Source organism: Oncorhynchus gorbuscha, linkage group LG17, assembly GCF_021184085.1.
Source record: "Oncorhynchus gorbuscha isolate QuinsamMale2020 ecotype Even-year linkage group LG17, OgorEven_v1.0, whole genome shotgun sequence".
NCBI lineage: Eukaryota > Metazoa > Chordata > Actinopteri > Salmoniformes > Salmonidae > Oncorhynchus > Oncorhynchus gorbuscha.
In genome coordinates this window covers 19,413,381-19,434,429 of record NC_060189.1, presented here as the reverse complement: position 1 = coordinate 19,434,429, position 21,049 = coordinate 19,413,381, and positions in this window count along the sequence as shown.

The window sequence follows — 21,049 nt, the reverse complement described above, 5'->3', positions numbered from 1 at the left end:
GCTCCACATTGATCTGTTACCGGTACTCTCTATATAGCTCCACATTGATCTGGTACTGGTACTCTCTATATAGCTCCACATTGATCTGGTACTGGTCCTCTCTATATAGCTCCACATTGATCTGGTACTCTCTATATAGCTCCACATTGATCTAGTACTGGTACTCTCTATATAGCTCCACATTGATCTGGTACTGGTACTCTCTATATAGCTCCACATTGATCTGGTACTGGTACTCTCTATAAAGCTCCACATTGATCTGGTACCGGTACTCTCTATAAAGCTCCACATTGATCTGGTACTGGTACTCTCTATATAGCTCCACATTGATCTGGTACTGGTACTCTCTATATAGCTCCACATTGATCTGGTACTGGTACTCTCTATATAGCTCCACATTGATCTGGTACCGGTACTCTCTATATAGCTCCACATTGATCTGGTACCGGTACTCTCTATATAGCTCCACATTGATCTGGTACTGGTACTCTCTATATAGCTCCACATTGATCTGGTACCGGTACTCTCTATATAGCTCCACATTGATCTGGTACTGGTACTCTCTATATAGCTCCACATTGATCTGGTACTGGTACTCTCTATATAGCTCCACATTGATCTGGTACTGGTACTCTCTATATAGCTCCACATTAAATGTAATCAGTCACTCCCCAACTGTGATCATTATGCCTTCCCATTGTTGCATTTAAGCCAATCACATGATGGCGATGCTGCCCATTCAGGAAAGTAATGTTGTTTAGTTAATAACCGTAAACGGATGTTTCCATGCTACATTAATTGATTACTGTGATGAATAGGAAAATATAGTTAATGTAATCAATATCTACTTCCGTATGACATGACGCCGATAATACATCGGTAAGCTCATCCAGATGGTCCAACTGGGACTGGCCGTGAAAGAGCTTGGCGTTGAGTCGTGTCCATGTAAATCCTTGTGAATAATGTATTCTACTGTCCTTACAGGAAACCAAGCAACGTCATCGCCTGCCATTTTTCACAACTTTTAACATACAGGTCAGGTCGTCACCATCTTGTCTTTATGTTGCCTGCATCTAGTACTCTCACCTCAATGATGAAAGGAAGCCACCGTGGAATACTGATCCGAGACTATTTGTTTAATTTCTGCCAAGGTTAGAGACTTTTCATAAACAGCAGTGTTGTAAAAACAAATATACACATCTCCAGTGGTTCATGAATACTTCTTTAACTAAAGAGAATATCCAGTGATGTGGTAGTTCCATATAAAACATTCCAAATTTAAATCTGCCCTGTAGGCCTATGTTGTACGGTATCTACAGAACATTTTCACAGCACTATAATGGAGTAGATGGCCATGTTTGTAGTGTTTCGCTTGGTGTCTTTCCAAAGTGGGCCGAGTCTTCAGCTATGTTGACCGGGGCACTTAGTGGCTCACACTAATGACTCTAATTGTGAAAGTGGGCCCCGTTCGGGGGTCACTGATAGACTGACCGGCATGTGTGGAATGTGACTTGGCAGCCCTTTCTCTCCCATTGTCTGGGTCATGCTATCAATTAGCTGCCTGCAATGTATATCTTAGTGGGGGAGAGACTGGTCATAGTGATGCTAAGAGTTGTCCACAGACACTGCCTCCAGGTTATGTTACTCACCAGCAGTACCCCAACCACAGTTTTGTGTTATGTGAGACTGCTCAGCTATTTCCACACAGAAGTTTGCATTTTTCCAACCCCTGTAACAGCTATTTCCTGCAATCTAGAATTGTAATCATTACGCCTAATACTATGTAAAATATATATATATATATATATATACAGTGCCTTGCGAAAGTATTCGGCCCCCTTGAACTTTGCGACCTTTTGCCACATTTCAGGCTTCAAACATAAAGATATAAAACTGTATTTTTTTGTGAAGAATAAACAACAAGTGGGACACAATCATGAAGTGGAATGACATTTATTGGATATTTCAAACTTTTTTAACATATCAAAAACTGAAAAATTGGGCGTGCAAAATTACTCAGCCCCTTTACTTTCAGTGCAGCAAACTCTCTCCAGAAGTTCAGTGAGGATCTCTGAATGATCCAATGTTGACCTAAATGACTAATGATGATAAATACAATCCACCTGTGTGTAATCAAGTCTCCGTATAAATGCACCTGCACTGTGATAGTCTCAGAGATCCGTTAAAAGCGCAGAGAGCATCATGAAGAACAAGGAACACACCAGGCAGGTCCGAGATACTGTTGTGAAGAAGTTTAAAGCCGGATTTGGATACAAAAAGATTTCCCAAGCTTTAAACATCCCAAGGAGCACTGTGCAAGCGATAATATTGAAATGGAAGGAGTATCAGACCACTGCAAATCTACCAAGACCTGGCCGTCCCTCTAAACTTTCAGCTCATACAAAGAGAAGACTGATCAGAGATGCAGCCAAGAGGCCCATAATCACTCTGGATGAACTGCAGAGATCTACAGCTGAGGTGGGACACTCTGTCCATAGGACAACAATCAGTCGTATATTGCACAAATATGGCCTTTATGGAAGAGTGGCAAGAAGAAAGCCATTTATTAAAGATATCCATAAAAAGTATTGTTTAAAGTTTGCCACAAGCCACCTGGGAGACACACCAAACATGTGGAAGAAGGTGCTCTGGTCAGATGAAACCAAAATTGAACTTTTTGGCAACAATGCAAAACGTTATGTTTGGCGTAAAAGCAACACAGCTTATCACCCTGAACACACATCCCCACTGTCAAACATGGTGGTGGCAGCATCATGGTTTGGGCCTGCTTTTCTTCAGGAGGGACAGGGAAGATGGTTAAAATTGATGGGAAGATGGATGGAGCCAAATACAGGACCATTCTGGAAGAAAACCTGATGGAGTCTGCAAAAGACCTGAGACTGGGACGGAGATTTGTCTTCCAACAAGACAATGATCCAAAACATAAAGCAAAATCTACAATGGAATGGTTCAAAAATAAACATATCCAGGTGTTAGAATGGCCAAGTCAAAGTCCAGACCTGAATCCAATCGAGAATCTGTGGAAAGAACTGAAAACTGCTGTTCACAAATGCTCTCCATCCAACCTCACTGAGCTTGAGCTGTTTTGCAAGGAGGAATGGGAAAAAAATTCAGTCTCTCGATGTGCAAAACTGATAGAGACAGACCCCAAGCGACTTACAGCTGTAATCACAGCAAAAGGTGGCGCTACAAAGTATTAACTTAATGGGGCTGAATAATTTTGCACGCCCAATTTTTCAGTTTTTGATTTGTTAAAAAAGTTTGAAATATCCAATAAATGTCGTTCCACTTCATGATTGTGTCCCACTTGTTGTTGATTCTTCACAAAAAAACACAGTTTTATATCTTTATGGTTGAAGCCTGAAATGTGGCAAAAGGTCGCAAAGTTCAAGGGGGCCAAATACTTTCGCAAGGCACTGTGTATATATATATATACAGTGGGCAAAAAAAATATTTAGTCAGCCATTAATTGTGCAAGTTCTCCCACTTAAAAAGATGAGAGAGGCCTGTAATTTTCATCATAGGTACACTTCAACTATGACAGACAAAATGAGAAAAAATCCAGAAGATCACATTGTAGGATTTTATATGAATTTATTTGCAAATTATGGTGGAAAATAAGTATTTGGTCAATAACAAAAGTGTATCTCAATACTTTGTAATATACCCTTTGTTGGCAATGACAGAGGTCAAACGTTTTCTGTAAGTCTTCACAAGGTTTTCACACACTGTTGCTGGTACTTTGACCCATTCCTCCATGCAGATCTCCTCTAGAGCAGTGATGTTTTGGGGCTGTTGCTGGGCAACACGGACTTTCAACTCCCTCCAAAGATTTTCTATGGGGTTGAGATCTGGAGACTGACTAGGCCACTCCAGGACCTTGAAATGCTTCTTACCAAGCCACTCCTTCATTGCCTGGGCGGTGTGTTTGGGATCATTGTCATGCTGAAAGACCCAGCCACGTTTTCACTCAAAATCTCACGATACATGGCCCCATTCATTCTTTCCTTTACACGGATCAGTCGTCCTGGTCCCTTTGCAGAAAAACGGCCCAAAAGCATGATGTTTCCACCCCCATGCTTCACAGTAGGTATGGTGTTCTTTGGATGCAACTCCGCATTCTTTGTCCTCCAAACACGACGAGTTGAGTTTTTGACAAAAAATTATATTTTGGTTTCATCTGACCATTTGACATTCTCCAAATCTTCTTCTGGGTCATCCAAATGCTCTCTAGCAAACTTCAGACGGACCTGGACATGTACTGGCTTAAGCAGGGGGACACGTATGGCACTGCAGAATTTGAGTCCCTGGCTGCCTAGTGTGTTACTGATGGTAGGTTTTGTTACTTTGGTCCCAGCTCTCTGCAGGTTATTCACTAGGTCCCCCCGTGTGGTTCTGGGATTTTTCCTCACCATTCTTGTGATCATTTTGACCCCACGGGGTGAGATCTTGCGTGGAGCCCCAGAGGGAGATTATCAGAGCCCTTGGTTCTCTATGGTGTTTAGGTCAGAGCGTGACTGGGGGGATTATCTAGTTTATAGATTTCTAGGTTGGTGGTTTGTTTGGTTCCCAATTGGAGGCAGCTGGTAATCGTTGCCTCTAATTTGGGGATCATATTTAGGTAGGCTTTTTCCCCACCTGCATTTGTGGGATATTATTTTGTGTTTGTGCCTGTGCACCACGTAGTCACGTTTCGTTGTTCGCTTAGTTGATTTATTGTTTTGTCTTTAAGTTTCGCTTTTGAAATAAATATGTGGAACTCAACCTCCACTGCGCTTTAGTCCCGTTCTTACAACAACCGTGACAGAATATCCCACCAACAAAGGACCAAGCAGCGTGAAAATGAGATAAGGAAGTTTTGGACTTGGGAGGACATGAGACCCTTCCTTGGCGGGAGTCTCCAAGGAGCATGGAAGGACAGCGACGACACCGGGAACCACGGTCACAGAAACCCCAAGATTTTTTGGAGGGGGGGCACATGGAGCTGGCGGTCGAGCAGCGGAGAGTGCCAGATCCTGTTTGGGAGTCGGAGGAGGAATTTGATGAAAGATTCCGGAGAGAAATGGTAGCGATGAGAATGCTGAAGATGAGAATGCTGAAGAGCGTGACAGCAGTCCGGTTCCATCTGCACCGGTTTCACGCATCTGGCCTCCAGTGCGCCTTCCCGCACTCGCCCTGAAATGCGTGTCACCAGTCCGGTGCCACCTGTGCCGGCTCCACGCACCAAGCCTCCAGTGCGCCTCTCCAGTCCGGTACGTCCTGTGCCTGCTCCTCGCACTTGCCCTGAAGTGCGTGTAACCAGTCCGGTGCCACCTGTACCGGCTCCACGTACTAGGCCTCCAGTGCTCATTCACAGTCCAGAGCTTCCGGCAACGGTTCAGTCCAGAGCTTTTGGGGACGGCTCACAGTCCAGAGCTTCCATCAAAGGTTCACAGTCCAGAACTTCCGGCAACGCTTCACAGTCCGGAACCTCCAGCGATGGTCAACAGTCTGGAGCTTCCAGGCAAGGCGTCCAGTCCTGTTCCAGGGCGGGAGTCTTCCTCTGCGCCGATGTGCAGACCAGGCACGGCATCCAGTCCTGCTCCAAGGTCGGAGCATTCCTCTGTGTCGGGGCCCAGTCCGGGCACGGCATCCAGTCCCGCTCCAAGGCCGGAGCCTTCCTCTACGTCGGGGCACAGTCCGAGCACGGCGTCCAGTCCCGCTCCAAGGTCGGAGCATTACTTTGCATCGGGGCCCAGTCCGGGCACGGCGTCCAGTCCCTCTCCAAGGTCGGAGCATTACTCTGCATCGGGGCCCAGTCCGGGCACGCCATCCTGTCCCGCTCCAAGGCCGGAGCCTTCCTCTGCACCGATGCCCAGTCCGGGGACGGCGGCCAACTCAGCTCCATGGCCGAAGCCTTCCTCGGCGCTGGTGCCCAGTCCGGGTGCGGCGTCCAACCCAGCTCCATGGCAGGGGTCCTCCTCCTGCGCCCCGATGACCAGTCCGGGCAAGGCGTTCTACCCGACTCCATGGCTGGACCCATGGTCTGGGCGTGGGCAAATACCCGCACCGGAGTCGCCACCGCCACTAGATTTCTAGGTTGGTGGTTTGTTTGGTTCCCAATTGGAGGCAGCTGGTAATAATTGCCTCTCATTGGGGATCATATCTCGGTAGGATTTTTCCCCACCTGCATTTGTGGGATATTATTTTGTGTTTGTGCCTGTGCACCACGTAGTCACATTTCGTTGGTAGTTTATTGATTTATTGTTTTTGCTTTAAGTTTCACTTTTGAAATAAATATGTGGAACTCAACCTCCGCTGCGCCTTGGTCCCGTTCTTACGACAACCGTGACAGTAAAAGCCCAATCTTCAGTGAGAGGCTGAGAACAAAGCATAGTGTACTTTGTTACTAAGGGCGTGGTGGGCCATTTGTTTGTGTTATATATTGTAACTGAGTTTCCCAACATTGCGTGGGACCGAGAGGTCTGGATGGACAATACAGAGACTGGAGAATGACTAAATGGAGTGGCTCATACTGTAATGAACCACACCAGAGATATTCCTCTCTCTGGCACCACAATGCCAAATAATGACCTTTTGAAGTGGTTTCCAATGCATTGTGGTCCACGCCTGTGATGAAGTTATAAATGCATCCTTTGTAAGTACCTTAGTGCCAGAAATATTGCAATCTTTATTTTCTTCCTCTATCTTTCAAAACCTTACTAAGATTGATTCAGTTCACTGATTTCCTTTTAATATTGTGTTCTTGACATCATGGGATATGAAACCACATAACCATAACTGTCTATGGTTTCTTCATAGTAGTGACGTGCGTAATACGCCTAGCTTCCTGGAACGGGTCACATATGAGCCAACCAGTCTGAGCTCTTTGTTATTCCAAAGGAAATCTCCATCCACACAAAAATGTGTCTATGGGAACCTGTGATCTAGCATTGGGAGGCTAAATGCATTACTCTTTCTGAATACTGTCTGCCACCTGCAGACCTGCGGTAAGGACTAGATGTGGCTCCACTAATACCACTGCCATGGTACACTGAGCCAGCACCCTGTTACATTTGTAGGAGTGTGCGATTAAAGGCTCAGAACGTGCAAACTCTTCTTTTCAGAGGAATTATTAGCGGACACTGCGTTGTGGACTCCAGACACAATTCATCTAGCAGATGTTCATATTGTTGGTAACAGCATAGAAAACATCAATGTGTTTTCTATGTTACGGTCTAATGGTTCAGTATAGGATACCTTTCGATAAAAAGAGAAAGCAAGGATTTCCAAGATTGGGGAATTGAAAGAAGGATTACTTAAAGTAGTTTTAAGAAATGCACGTATGTGCACCTAGCTATCTACTGTAGCTATATTTAGTCATCCCTTTTATCCATGTTATAATATTTGACTCTACAGTGAGCACTTTTGCAGAACTACAAAAAACAATACTTTGTTTAAAGCCCAAGATATCTTCTAAGGAAAATCCAAATCCCAAATCCTTGATAATGAAGCGTCTGAATTCTCATATTGTCAGGTTTTAATTTGTGCAGCTAAATGTAAGCCACTGAGAGCCATGGGCGTGAGCCACGCGGACTCAGGTATGTGTCAATAGTGTTGCCCTGGAGCTGAACCCTCAGATACATCTAGTTTGGAGGGAGAAGGAAAGGGTGAGGCAGAGAAAGGCAGGTGTGTCCTCCTGCTAGGTGACTCAGCCTGAGCCTGTGACTGCTGAGTGACAAATCGAATGCCCATTGAAAGACCCTGTTTGCTCCAAGTTACTGGCTCCTTCCTCTGCACAGGTGGTCCCAGTCTCACACATCACACATACGCCAACGAACACGTACGCACAGAGAAACATATATTAAACATTTTTGGGGATACAGTAGTACTATTCTGCGTAGCTAAGCTTTAACTGAAAAACAATTATGTTTTGAGCTTGAAATTCAAAATAAAATATGGAAAGAGGTGTTGATGCAAGTGGCGCAGTGGTCTAAGGCACTTCATCTAAGTGCTAAAGGTGTCACTACAGACCCTGGTTCGATTCCAGGCTGTATCATAAACGGCCGTAATTGGGAGTCCCATAGGGTGTCGCACAATTGGCCCAGTGTCGTTAGAGTTTGGCCGGGGTAGGCCGGAGTTTGGCCGGGGTAAATAAGAATTTGTTCTTAACTGACTTGCCTAGTTAAATAAAGGTGACATAAATAAATAACCTGATGCTGTTCTTACAGGTAGGTCAAAACAGCTCATTCTTGCCTATCTCATAACATCTCTTGTCAGGCCAATGACACACAAACAATTAAATAAAGAAACTTGCACCACTTTCAGATGTCAGTCACCAGGCTAGTTTACCTAGATAGCTTTAGCATACTGTCAACTTTAATCTACTAAAGGTTGATATTTGCAAAGTAAAGAATCCTTAAGAGTAATCTATTTGCTCACAGGGCCAGTTTAAATAAATGCATTGCATAAACTTTTACAGTATTGGTTTGTAAACACCGGGTGATGACTGCTGAGTAAATGTAGTCTCTGAACACGTGGCCATATAGGAGCCTGAGGGAGTTCAGTAAATGTAGTCTCTGAACACGTGGCCATATAGGAGGAGCCTGAGGGAGTTCAGTAAATGTAGTCTCTGAACACGTGGCCATATAGGAGGAGCCTGAGGGAGTTCAGTAAATGTAGTCTCTGAACACGTGGCCATATAGGAGGAGCCTGAGGGAGTTCAGTAAATGTAGTCTCTGAACACGTGGCCATATAGGAGGAGCCTGAGGGAGTTCAGTAAATGTAGTCTCTGAACACGTGGCCTTATAGGAGGAGTCTGAGGGAGTTCAGTAAATGTAGTCTCTGAACACGTGGCCATATAGGAGGAGCCTGAGGGAGTTCAGTAAATGTAGTCTCTGAACACGTGGCCATATAGGAGGAGCCTGAGGGAGTTCAGTAAATGTAGTCTCTGAACACGTGGCCATATAGGAGGAGCCTGAGGGAGTTCAGTAAATGTAGTCTCTGAACACGTGGCCATATAGGAGGAGCCTGAGGGAGTTCAGTAAATGTAGTCTCTGAACATGTGGCCATATAGGAGGAGCCTGAGGGAGTTCAGTAAATGTAGTCTCTGAACACGTGGCCATATAGGAGGAGCCTGAGGGAGTTCAGTAAATGTAGTCTCTGAACACGTGGCCATATAGGAGGAGCCTGAGGGAGTTCAGTAAATGTAGTCTCTGAACACGTGGCCATATAGGAGGAGCCTGAGGGAGTTCAGTAAATGTAGTCTCTGAACACGTGGCCATATAGGAGGAGCCTGAGGGAGTTCAGTAAATGTAGTCTCTGAACACGTGGCCATATAGGAGGAGCCTGAGGGAGTTCAGTAAATGTAGTCTCTGAACACGTGGCCATATAGGAGGAGCCTGAGGGAGTTCAGTAAATGTAGTCTCTGAACACGTGGCCATATAGGAGGAGCCTGAGGGAGTTCAGTAAATGTGTCAGTGTTCCAGTGACATCAGGTTTTGGGCCAGTGACTGTCTGTCAGAACTGCTAGCGTGTATATCTTCATCCGTCTGTCTGTTTTACCTCGGGAGACATGGATTAATGGCCTATTGTATGTATGGCTGTGTAGAATATGATGAAGAGTGAGGCAGACTTGCCAGATCGTGTCTCCTCACCAGTAAAGCCTTTGGGTTGCCAGAAGGGACCAGAGCATCAGTCAGACAGGGAGCTGCATAAATGCCCAGTGCCGACCAAGGCCTGGTTCAAGCCTTATCTATAGAACCCCTCTGGTTTTCTCCTAGACCGCTGCCAACCGGCGATCCCTGTCTGGCAGCAATATGCAGTGTGTAATTGTGTCTGAATTCCACCATCCCCACGCCAAGCTTTGCTCTACGTCGATTACCTGTTTCAGGAATTGAGGTTGTGATGTGGTTGAAATACTGAAAAAAACAAAGAAGTGATGAGACAAAAAAAGGGTGGCTTACACTTTGCTGTACGTATGTATACAGCAGGTGGTGAAAGAAATCTCTGACAGAACCCCTGATCTGTGCAGAATTGTGTTGCTTAAAGGATATTACCACCAGATGCCCACTTGGAAGAACATTTAACTTTCAAATCATCTTCTTTTTGTTCAATCCAAACACCATCCGCCAAAAATCAAGCTAAGGGAACATCTTGGCTGTCAGAAAGATAATGAAGACAAGAAACTTCACCAGACTATGTACTAAACATAGGCGTATTCTAAGCTGATATTCCAAGCTAAAGTATATGTGGTGACATTAAGATGCTAATACCGTAAGCATGCACATTTTTCATCTTTTTTTGGGGGGAAGAAGGGTCTGCATTTCAGCATTGCTTGAAACACAGCCATAGATGGCAGCATTTTGCTTCATTGTCAGGATCTAACAGTCCAACTGCTACTCTGTAATTATTTTTCGGAGAACATTTCCAGATATAGGCACAATGTATTTGCCAATTGTCATAAGAAAATATGACTTTGTTAAGATGAATTACATGAATGCAAAAAAGGCAATGATCACTTCAAATATCTTCAACAGTTTGGGAAAATCATTGTGCTTGATTTGAGCTAAATTGTTTTTATGTTAAATGATATCATTTCAAAAGAAGAAAGCATCTGTATTATCCAAATGTGCGATTACAATGATTTACATTATTCTATTGATAGTAATATTGATAATATATTGTATTCAGATGAATAAAAGGCATATCTGATTACTGGTCCTCCTCAGGTGCGTCATCATCATATAATGTGTGTACTGATTCAGAAATTCTGCTGTAATGTGTTTCAGTCAGCTGGACCAGGAGCATTCATGTTTGTTCAGCCTCAACACACGAGGAGGCACAAAGGAGAAATGTAACGGGAGTGCGAGAAAAATAGGGAGAAAGAGAGGAATGTCTTTGTGACAGTTGGGGAGAGTGGTAGCTTTGTCTGCCTCCCTTGGTCAGTGTGGATATATACAGGGAGACCCGTATGAATATGGCATTATAATTGGGCAAAACTGTAGATAGTTTGAAAATGGCAGGTCAAAAATTCTAGTAGTTGGTGATCTTTTTAGTCTTGTAGAATACATCTTGATTATTTACCCTCTTGTGGGTAATGATTACAAACTGTATGATCAGGTCCTACACTGGATACATTTGTAACTATTTGAATATTAGCATCGACTAAGTCTCCACCAAAAAAACGTAATCCCCCAAAATTGACATGTAAAACATAACAGATCTTACAAATGTATTCACACGTATAATCATTTCTAAATCGTGAACTGTGGTGGTGGTGTTCTTTAAATGACACTTAATTAGTCCAGTTTTAAAAATGGAAATTCATGAGAAGTGTTCCCAAGAAATGTTCTTGGCGGCATAGGGGTTCAGTGGTGCATTTCCGGTAAGACAACCCTGATATCCAGATTAATAAAAGGCATATCTGATTACTGGTCCTCCTCAGGTGCGTTATTATCATATAATAATTCAGTCTTACTGGTAAGTCTTACCGAAAATGCACCACTGAACCCCTATGCCGCCAAGAACATTTCTTGGGAACACTTCTCATGAATTTCCATTTTTAAAACTGGACTAATTAAGTGTAATTTAAAGAACACCACCAAAAGGCACATGACAGCCAACTTGGAGTTTGCCAAAAGTCACCTAAAGGACTCTCAGAACATGAAAAACAAGATTCTCTGGTCTGATGAAACCAAGATTGAACTCTCTGGCCTGAATGCCAAGTGTCACATCTGGAGGAAACCTGGCACCACCCCAAGGGTGAAGCATGGTGGTGGCAGCATCATTCTGTGGGGATGTTTTTCAGCGGCAGGGACAGGGAGACTAGTCATGATCGAGGGAAAGATTATTGGAGCAAAGTACAGAGAGATCTTTGATGAAAACCTGCTCAGGACCTCAGACTGGGGTGAAGGTTCACCTTCCAACAGGACAATGACCCTAAGCACACAGCCAAGGCGACGCAGTAGCAGCTTCGGGACAAGTCACTGAAAGTCCTTGAGTGGTCCAGCCAGAGCCCGGACCTGAACCCTATCCAACATCTCTGGAGAACCCTGAAAATGTATGTGCAGCAACGCTCCCCATCCAACCTGACTGAGCTTGAGTTGATCTGCAGAGAGGAATGGGATAAACTCCCCAAATACAGGTGTGCCAAGCTTTCTAAAAAACATTTTTTTCTTTGTCATTATGGGGTACTGTGTGTAGATGAGGAAAAAAACAAATGTAATACATTTTTGAATAAGCCTGTAACGTAAGTCAAGCGGTCTGAATACTTTCTGAATGCTCTCTATAGGGGATTTGTTGTTAAGTTCAACATGAAGAAATTGTGTTCAGACATCAGTACATTTACTTGGTCTTTTGCACAGACTGGGCCAAGGTCGGTTTTATATTCTACTAAATTCAGAAAATGACACTCGAGATAAACAGAATGTTTACACTCCCCATGTGAGCTCGGGGTGATATGTAAATGAAGCCTTATTATTTCATCAAATTTGCATTTACCCTCTTAACCAAACACTACAGGGCTCCAATTCAAACAGTACTAATGATGGCTGGCCCTTTATGACCGATTGCTGTATCAGCAAAAACGGAAAGAGCAATTTAGCAGGGAATGAATGGAGTAAAGCATAGTAGCTATCTGTGAGTGGCTGACAATAATTGGATCAACTTTGCTGAGAAATGGATGTGTTTTGATGCTCTAGTGCCTAACTGTCAATCACCTGGCTTTTCGCCAATTTATCATTCCCCTTTTATCTGCGGCTGCCAGACCTTTCCACTGCCGCCATTCCAGGTCCCACTAATCAAACAACTTTTTAATAAGACTAAACTGCATCTCCGCAGCCTGTGAGAGGGCCTGGGGAGCTCACAGCGCATTGAGGGGAATGATGGGATGAATATCAATTAACACCCTGACAAACTGTTTTAACACACTTGCCTGCCTGACACAGAATTTTACTGAAATTGTCTGGTGGTTTCAGATCTGCCTATCCATCAGTGTCAGACCTGCTCTTAATCTGCCTCTTTGGGCAATATGACAGTAACCACTGAACATTTCTTCTCGCTTGATGGTTGTAGGGAAATGGTTCTCCTTTGTAATCAGTGTAAACATTACATTTTCATTACTGACTTTCAGTGCAAGTTTCCCTGTGTTCCTTTATTCCCAAGGAAGCTATTTGAAACAACTCAAACTTAGTAAAACTAAGTTGATGCTTCTTTTCATATCAAGGTATTTTAGACATGTAGCAGCAACATAATTATGTATACTTTCTACAATACCAACCACAAATCAGACACAAAGGTCCCAGAAACCTTTGGATAAAATCCACAAGTGGTCCCAGAAATTGTAATAGTTTTATTGTTCAGTTTACTCTCCTTCAGCAGATGTGTTAAAGATGAAAACGATGGTGCCTCCTTGAGGTCTGGACACCACACAGGCTGAAGGCCACTGTCTGTCTAGTTTGAGGGCTAACTGTACCCATATTTTGGCCTGCTGCTTGGTGACACCGAGTGACAGCGATACAGTGGGGTGGTTCAAGGTCCTGCCAACTGCAAGCCTCGACTGTTTTCGCGCCTTGTCCTCGGAGTAAAACAGATGCCTCACGGCCCTGCTCGAGCTCAGCAGCTGCTGGTGTCCGCGCGGCTATTGAGAAGTTAACAAGTTCAAAACAAAAGAAGTGACAAAACGTAACAAAGGGAGGGAGGGAACGGGGCATAAAGTTGCTGTGTTTAAGGAGGATCCCCCTGTTCATCCAATACCACCAAAGGAGGGGAGAGAAAGGGGGCCTTGATTCGAGCCCTTGCTAGGTAACTGAGGGTCGGTTGTTTGGAATGCGTCTCCCACCATGTCTCTGATATCCCACCCTGCAAGTACCCTGCCTGTAGATCACAAAGTCTTGAGTCTAAATGACCAATCTATGTATTTCCTTTCGTCTACGAAAAAGGTTCTTGCTAGTAAACAACATCCTGACATTTTGAGTGTGCCTGTCAAATTGCTATCTAATTGTAGCAGGGCTGCAGGGGGAGCTGATATCTGCTTTTCTCCTATTCCCTGCCGCGGGCCCTGCCATTCACAAAGCCAGGGGATGCCACACACATTCTGTTTGTTCTACATGAGCAAACAGATTGTAAACTGGTTGATAATTTTTTTTCTGACAATGTCATTTACGGTTGCCAGCCTTTTGTCTGCTCTGTTTGCTTTATTCAAATATGAACCGAGTGGACCTCCCCTCCACGCTCACTTCTGCATTAAAATCACATCAATTCACTTCCATTTTCGTCTTATCTGAAATTCATTGGAGGCAATCACTTGGTTGAATGCTCTGGCATTGCCATGGAAACCAAAGGTCCTGTGTGGACTTCAGAAGGATTAGGAACTTGTAAGATTTAAGTCTTGAAGTACACAGTTTCTTTGTTGTGCTTTCCTTTGATTTGGAGGGGAGCCTTTTCTAACTTTGGTTACGTGAGATAAATCAGTATCTGCATTTACGTCCTTCAGTGAGATTGATAAATATTCATTTGTCCCCATGCGTTGATCTATCTATACATTTACCAATCTATTTAACAGATGCTCCTATAGTTGTTTGTCTGACCCTGATCTGCATTCATATGGCATGGTGATCCCTGTTCACTGCTCTAAAATGTATTTTTCTATTTCAACACAGCTCTGCTTCATTTGTCAAGCAGCAATCTTTGTGCTGAAACTATGACAGTCCAAGTGGCATGCGGTGCCTGGTGCCCTGGTGGTACCTCTTCGCCCCGGGCTGGGGACAATAAATCCAGCTCCCCAAAACGAGTAGGGCCCTCCTTGGGCGCTTGCCTCCCGGGGTTTCCCACTCCGCTCCTGAGGCATCTCCCCTTTGTTCGTTGAGGTTAGGGCATGCAGTGCTGAGTTATTCACATCAAACTGTCTGGCTGGAAGCGACCTGCAGATGTTACTGTTTTTGTGTTTGGTTTTGTCTCCTCACTCCCTCTTTTGTCTTCCCCCGTTTCTTGTTGGTGTTGTATGCCAGGACGTTTGGCATGTGAGTTTTTAAAAACCTGAAAAAACGTGTTCAGTGAAAGAGGAGCTGAGTCCTTGGCTCCTGCCCGTGAAGTGAAGGTTTTTCTTTCCTTTACAGTCAAAAGTACAAAGTAAACTATTTGAAGTAAATGGATTCATTTTTAGTGGTGCCAGGCAACCAAGAGCTGATTCTTTTTGTCCTCTTTACCATCAATGCTAACATCCATTACCCTTTGTTGTCTGCCATGAACTTAACGCATTCACAATATTTCCCTCACTTCTTACAAAAGAAAAGAACAAAAGAAAACTCTTGAATAGTTTGAACATTTTAAGGAAAAAAAGGATTGTCTACATCATAACACTAAATGAAGTCCCTCAAATATCTTGTAAATATATTGACTAATGTGCATGTAATCAACATGCTTTGTATGTTTTCTGCTGTATAGGAAAGGTAGCTCATTTAATTCCATATGTTAAATGGGACAACCATCATAATGCAAATTCAAGTAAATAAAACACAGTATTCCTCCTCAATACTCAAAGTTAAATCCAGCTATAGGCAGAGATAAGTGGAGAGTGAGGACTATGCGAGGTGATATCGTTCATTTATCTATTGCGTTTAACAGATATAATGGTAAAGAATGTACAGTATATATGATGTATTTTGAAAAACAACCAACATTAAGTTTCAGATCTATATTATGCTACTGTTAATCTCATGCTAATCCTGCTTTTTCAGAGCCAAAACCGTTTTGTAATGCATCAATAGTATTTAATGCACCCACAACATTCTCTGAAATTTGGGGTGTAAACAGAAGTTCCTTCCACTGACAAGCTGTCACCTGAAGCATCTAAACAATCAATGTCCATTTGCAACTTGCTATTTACCTCTCTGTTGACACCCATACTACCTCGGCAAATTAAGGTCATATTGGCAGATATCATGCATGACATTATACATGGCATTTTTGAAAGGACAACCAGAAACATTCCATATAAAGTCAAATCAACTATTCACAGCTTCACATTCAACCCTCCCGGAATTTCGGTTCAGATCATTACATTGTGGATTAGTCAACAATGTAAGGACACATTAGTGTCATTAAAAATTGGATTGATAAAAGATTGGTGTTGATTGATTAATCATTGATGCTACTATAGTTTAATTATATGGATAGTTGAGTTAGGCTGTGGAAGTAAGCTTCCAAATTGGATAATAAACATAAAGGAAATCCTAGGTTCCTTTTCCCATCTTGTCTGTTTCCCAGACCTCTGAATGCATATAGTGGATGTGTGAAAAAAAAACTAGCTTGAGTCATCAGTTTTATATCTCTCATTTTGGCCATGAAGGCAAAATTATTCAACCTTGAACATGGCAAAGAGCACAAAGGATCGTCTCTGGGAAGCTTTTGACCGAGTCCTGTCGCTGCCTGTTGAGACAATATTATATCTATGGAAGAGGATTATTCCCAAATACCAGTCCCAGGTCTGACAAAGAACCTGATGATAGCAAATTAGGCCTGGGCTTTTCTATATTTAAAGAAGCAAGAGCAACTTCTGAAGACTAGCAAACTTGGTGGTCTCAGATTTTTTATAATTATATATTTACCTGTGGTTGCCATACATTATATAACAAGGTCAACACCAAAGTGAAAATGATGAAGAAGGGAAATTAGCATTTGACTCAATATATATAAAATGTATATAACTTTCCTGGGTTACAGCAACATACTACTAACTGAGCCTTCAGTGTCATCCTGTATGGTCCAAAATAGAATGAATGGTGGAAAGAAAATAGTGTAGGTTATTCTGTGGTCAAGGACATGTCTTTGTTTTTCGTTGACAGTCTCCACTGTGCTAATAATGCATAAATAGAGCTGGCCCAAGCCAGGAGAGGTCTGGATCAGCAGAGTACACAGGAAACTGAGAAATCCTTAGAAATCATATAACAAATGAGATGGTATGTCAATAACCAATAACAGGATAATAAAATAAACTCAACTGAGGATGGAGAATTAATTTGTAAATGTTTTCTTATCCTAGTTAAAATAGGGGTGGAAAACAACTACTACAAGGTGGTATTACCAATGTACTACTTTATAATGGTTGGGGATGTTTATGGAACAAGAGAAAAATGTATGTGTTTTGTTTTTGCATCGGTCACAGTTAGCACATTGAAAAAATGCGGAAGACCGACATTATGTGTGACCATAGATTAATGATAGCGATATCACAACATGTTGAGTCTCACCAGCTCTATCTCCGTTCTGTCTGTGTTGCCCTGTGTGTCCCTGTGTGTCTGTGTCTCTTACACAATCAGCCTCGCTATTGATCTCATTGATGCTGAAGCCACTCCATGTCCTCTGAAAGACTGGCTCCCAGAGCGGTGACATTGATATGGCCACACCGAGGTGGGTCTTTTTGTGGCTGCCTGTGTGTGGGACTGGGGGTGGGGGCCGTGCACTGAGCTGACCTTCACAGAACACAAACAACAAAAATGAGAAGGAAGTTATGGAGGGGGGTGCAATAGCTAGTGCTTAAGGGTCAAACTCCTATTTTGGAGGTAAAAAGTTGGAATGCCTTTGACACCTGCTCCCATTGGACTCAACATGTTTCTAGCCTGTCTGATGTCTGTGATGGCTCCCTTGCCTGATTAACACTGGGCTTGTTTTGTAATGCTAGCTACCACATGTACAGCTGGATTGGAAGGTAACATGTGCTCTTCTACATACTGAGATGACCTATACTAACATTAAAAGAGAAGATAGCATTAACATTTTACTGCAGTGGGCTAAATCAGGGTCATACAGTGTTTCTTGGTAGTCTTAAACAAATCTACTTTGAAACTAAAGTAAACACCTCACACACATGATCATGGTCTTAAATAAATAAGACACCTGTACCATGTCAGATATAGAGTTCAAATGTGTTCAATTTTCAATTACACCACAGAAGACTGAAATATAACAAAACCATTGACACAGAATCACCGTATTTACTGGGTTTAATAATATATATGTTTATGAATTATGAAATAATAATAAAATATGAATAACATTCCACCAATGAAGCCTCTAGGTCATTTGACTGAAGGAAAGGGCTACAGTTGCCAAGTTTTCTTTTTGGGGTGATAAGTAAAAGTTAAGTTTTTTAAATATTCTGTCACAACTAAAGGGTTAGGCCTAACTTATCTTTGTGTGCCCTGTCTGAAAGGGAAAGCCATCCATCAGAGCTGTGTCTGTCAAGTCTTTCCTCGTGGAGAAGTAGACTACATGTAGCCACACGAGGATCGCCTGCACATCTGGCTTTTCTTTTGGTATCTAAGTAGTATCTAAACATTGGTGAATCTAAAAAATGCCTTATTGTTTTAGGTCCAGGTGGAAAGGATGTCTGGTTCCACACTCAGCATTTTTATCACACACTGATTCCTACCTTTCCTGCATTTCATGCGTATCATATCACCGTCATTAGCCTGGCACTTGCTTTTATTGTTTTGTAAAGGAGTCCATTTTGATAGGATTAGCTGTAGCTGGAAGCCTTTTTATAGTAGACTTAGTTTACTAAATGTAGGGCTGTATTGTGCAGCCGGAGAGAAAGATTTAAAGAGCCACTTTCTGGATATCCAGAGGTATAACTCTACAGGCAAGGTGTGACCGTTGTCCACTGGAGAGGAGAGGCCGTATCCGTGGCATGGCATGCAAACTATCACAGATTGCAAAGGGAAACCCAGCCGCAAGCTTTCAAGTGACGTGAGCCTACCAGATGAGATAAATACCTTCTATGCGTGCTTCGAGACTATCAACACTAAACTATGCATGAGGGAACCAGCTGTTCCAGACAACTGTGTGAGTACGCTCTCCATAGCCGATGTGAGCAAGAACTTTAAACAGGTTAACATTCAAAAGGCCGCAGGGCCAGAAGTATTATCAGAACACGTACTCAGAGCATACACTGACCAGCTAGCAAGTGTCTTCACTTCACATTTTTAAGCTCTCACTGACCCAGTCTGTAATACCTACATGTTTCAATCAGACAACCATAGTTCCTGTGCCCAAGAACGCCAAGGTAACCTGTCTAAATGACTATCACCCCGTAGCACTTACATCTGTAGCCATGAAATGCTTTGAATGGCTGGTCATGGCTCACATCAGCACCATCCTCCCAGACCCACTAAAATTCACATACCGCCCCAAGAGATCCACATATGATACAATCTGTATTGCACTCCACACTGCCCTTTCCCACAAAACAAACACCTATGTGTGTAAGGATCGACGCAGGAGAAGAGAAGCATGTACAGGGGAGTGAACGTTTAATAGCTGACAGACATGAAACGGAACAGGAACAGCGTCTGGACAGGAACACATAACAACAATTATTGAGGACACAGGGCACACCACCGAGAAACAGATAGATATACAGGGGGTAATCCACAACGTGAAGGAGTCCAGGTGAGTCCAATGAGCGCTTCTGCGCGTAATGATGGTGACAGTTGCATGTAAAGAAGAGTAGCCTGGCACCCTCGAGCACCAAGGATGGGGAGTGTGAGCAGGCATGAAAATGTGAGAATGCTGTTCAGTGACTACAGCTCAGCATTCAACACCATAGTGTCCTCCAAGCTCATCACTAAGCTAAGGACTCTGCTATTAAACACCTCCCTCTGCATCTGGATCCTAGACTTCCTGACATGCCGCCCCCAGGTGGTGAGGGTATGCAACAACACATCCGCCCCTCAGGGGTGTGTGCTTAGTTCACTCCTGTACTCCCTGTTTACCCACGACTGCATAGCCGCACACGACTCCAACATCATCATTAACCGTTTACTGCGGTGGGCTAAATCAGGGTCATAGAGAGAGTTTCTTGGTGGTCTTAAACTAATCTACTTTGAAACAAAAGTATACTCCTCACACACATAGTTACGGGCTTATAAAAAGGAAGACACCTGTCCCATGTCAGATATTGTCACGTTCTGACCATAGTTCTTTTGTGTTTTCTTTGTTTTAGTGTTGGTCAGGGCGTGAGCTGAGTGGGCATTCTATGTTGTGTGTCTAGTTTTCCCGTTTCTATGTTTGGCCTGATATGGTTCTCAATCAGAGGCAGGTGTTAGTCATTGTCTCTGATTGGGAACCATATTTAGGTAGCCTGTTTTGTGTTGGGTTTTTGTGGGTGGTTGTCTTCTGTCTTCGGGTGTCTGCACCAGACAGAACTGTTTCGGTTTTTCACATTTGTTGTTTTGTATTTTGTAGTGTTCATGTTTACCGTCTTTATTAAACATGATGAACACTAACCACGCTGCGCTTTGGTCCTCTCCTTCATCCACAGAAGAAAGCCGTTACAGATATAGAGTTGAAATGTATTACATTTTGAGTTTGTATCTCAGTATAACACTTTATATACATCAGAAAACTGAAATATAACTAAACTGGATTTTCTGCAAGGTTTTTTAAATGATGTTTGTTAATTATGAAACTATTTTTTTTAAATATGAATAACATTCCACCCATGAGGCCACTAGGTCATTTGACCCAAGGAAAGGGTTTTAAGTTAGCAGATGACACGATCACAGACAATGATGAAACAGCCTACAGGGAGGAGGTTGGTGGTGGAGAGCCGGTCAGAGACAGCAAATAACATGAGCTGAGATGCTGTCTGTTCTAGATCTGTGGCTTGTTCATCATGCTTCCAGGTCAGAAAGATACTTTTTCTGCCACAGATGAAACATTAATAGAGCATACAGAAGCTCAACCTGACAACAGGGCCATGGAGTCAAGCCAGGTCCTTCAACGCCATTGACTCTTCAGCGAGGTAGATCAGGAGGTTGAAACTGGACTGGAGACACCGCACACTCAAAATGCTTCAATAAAATTGAGAATACAACTATAATCAATGCTTTCTGATTACATGTTGGTAGTAGCGTGAAGCAGCCATATTGCTAATTCACAGTCATCCCATTGTGTACTGTAGGATGAATGCCATTTTACTCCATTGACAATGCTTTGACATTTCACTAGAATAGGACATGTCTCTAAGGCTGTCTCTAATTAGACCATA